The 2,582-nt window shown below is 30.6% G+C and overlaps 1 long non-coding RNA gene across 1 annotated transcript; it reads left to right on the top strand.

Annotated features, from left to right (window-relative positions):
• The first annotated feature begins 813 nt into the window (after positions 1–813).
• On the top strand, positions 814–1,600 carry LOC149565090 (uncharacterized). The gene is made up of 2 exons (XR_016361475.1): positions 814–1,032; positions 1,194–1,600. It is a non-coding gene; the product is annotated as an uncharacterized LOC149565090 (long non-coding RNA).
• The last annotated feature ends 982 nt before the right edge of the window (positions 1,601–2,582 follow it).

Raw genomic sequence — 2,582 nt, forward strand, 5'->3', positions numbered from 1 at the left:
GCTGGTTGAAATTGACTCATTGCATGTTCAAGTTTTATTTTTAGAATATGGTATTCAATACCATATGCATGATTATAAATTTGGTTAAAAATCATGTGTGATTTTGTTAAGAAAAGATATGGAAGGTTCATAATTCAGATTTTGATTTTAGAATATGTGAAGTCAAGTACTATGAAAATCTAGATAAAATGACAATATTTATAAAAAATTACAATGTTAGGCATTGATCCCTTTGAATGAAAAGAAATGCCCAATAAAAATGAAACTAAAAAATAATATCAAATACTAAGTATACACCTTTCACCCTTTTATAATATTATTAATTGTTCAAATATACTTTCTCAAATTTAATTATTCATTGAAAACAATAATAATGTTGTAATGAGAAACCCATGATTTTGAACTTCTAGACTTTTCTATAGTACTGAAGCCAATAATAACGAAGCGCTTGTACGTTAGTGCAAAGGTAAACTATTCTCATCGATTTATCTTACTTTGAAATAGACTTTTTAATTACAGTTGAATTCGTAGACACCTGAACAAAAGACTTGGTTATTCAAAAACTTTCTAAATTTCCATGTGTGCGTATCTGATTTGTGGGATGGTTGAGATTGGTGTTCTTGTGCTGCAATTTCAAACTTGATGACTTGTGCAGTGAGATAATCAGATATCATCAAGTTATTACGTCCACCCAAATACTTCTAGATGCTCATAATCCAATTTCTGACCAATGCCTGTTCAAACTAGATAGTAACATATATAAAGAACGTAATAGAATTCTTCTCTCTGTGATATGGAAGGTCATTTTACTCCTCTCGTTCAATTCAGTTTTGGTAATTCATGGATTCCAGCGACAGGAATTACCTTCTCTTTTATGATCATTATTTACTCATTTACAAACACCATGTTTTATGAGTGATTATGATTCGACATCTGAGGGCAAAAACGAGTCCTGTAGCTGGAATCCATGAATTCCCCGAAATAAATTGGTGGATCGTGAACTGTGATGCTTTTGGATAACGATTGCTTTTGGTAACAAAATCTTTGTATACTTTCTGTTGGTCGTTATTTTTCTTACTTTATGTTTCCTTTTAGATAGAATTCTTAAAAAAAGTAAAATTTATTGCTATGTTCTGCTGGATAACCCACAAATTTTGATGTAAAAAACATGTCTGGTCGTCAATCTGCCCCAGTTGAGCACAATTTGCCAGGTATTTTTTTTCCTCTTCGGCTACGACGGACAAAGTATTAATTTGCCGTTAGAATAGATGATGGGTAGATCCGTCAATCAGCCAGTCTTTCTTAAATTAAGAATCTCATCTAATTGTGTTTGTCTTCAGTATGTTAATATTTGTAAAAAGTTGCATCAATAGGAAGGATTATTGTGGAGTTTATGGGTGGACGGCATTCTGGTGAAGCGTGCAACAACAACGGGAGGTGAAAATGCTATGAATTTCCCCGTCCAACATTCACAGTATGTCCGATCTGATAATCTTCAGCACTCTAATGTCCAAAAACCTGATGGTTATATTGTTGTGGTCAATAATCTTGATATCAAAACAAATGAGTAATAATAATTGTGGACTGTTTATAAACATTACAGTAAGTTTCAATTCTAGATTAAAAGTGTTAAATAGTTAAAGTTGATTTTTTTTTCCAAGCTTAATCTCTTCCTTAATGTGTGATGTTTAAGTATTTATGGTGATTATTTCATCTCTTAATAAAAGTGGCAAGTCACTGAGTTTTATACAACATAAAATAGAAATAGAAAATTGAAATTTAGTTGTTTTATTGGAAAAATTTATACAACACAAGAAAAATGTGTTGGATCATTTGTTAAATTTACTAATTAATTTAGAAATCATAAAATTACTATTATATGATTTTTAAACTAATTAATAAATTTAGAAAATAGTCACATGAAATGTATTTTTTCTGCTGTATAGTCATCTCTACATCTCTATTGTACCACTCCCTATTTTCATTAAGTACAAAATGCCCTTACTCAGTATTCTAAGTTACTATCCTAAAAAGTGACGAATAGGGTAATCATCATAAATAAAGATACTACAATAAGAGACTCAAACAAAGAATCGATCAATACAAAAAGAGAGAGCTTAGAAGAGAAAATTAAATGGGAGACAGAGGTGGAGACATCAGAAGAAGGGTAAGGCAATCTACATCAAGGAACCTTATGGTTTTGTTTTTTAATTGTGAACTTATTAATGATTGAAATGTGAGTTTTGAGGGGTGACTAGATATTTTCACTACTAGGTTTGGTTGTTTTAGACCTTCTCATGTGGGATTTGACCGGACTGAAGACTCACCATCTAAGAAACTCATATGAACTTGTCTTCATCATTTTTGATGGATTTTTGGCAATTTAATAGTTTCAATTCAATAAATACATCTTGGAATACTTGTGGGTTTATTTCATCACATATAGACTAAAATGTATAGTAATATGCTTTAAAATGTGTAATAATTAATTTTAATTATTAATTACATGAACCGAAATTTGTTAGGTAGCATGGAGTGGATTCAACATTTAAAGATTATAAGCTTGACCTACTATATTGTCA

The sequence above is a fragment of the Cupressus sempervirens genome, chromosome 3, assembly GCF_028749045.1.
Source record: "Cupressus sempervirens isolate cs-2001-9-10 chromosome 3, ASM2874904v1, whole genome shotgun sequence".
Taxonomy (NCBI): Eukaryota; Viridiplantae; Streptophyta; class Pinopsida; order Cupressales; family Cupressaceae; genus Cupressus; species Cupressus sempervirens.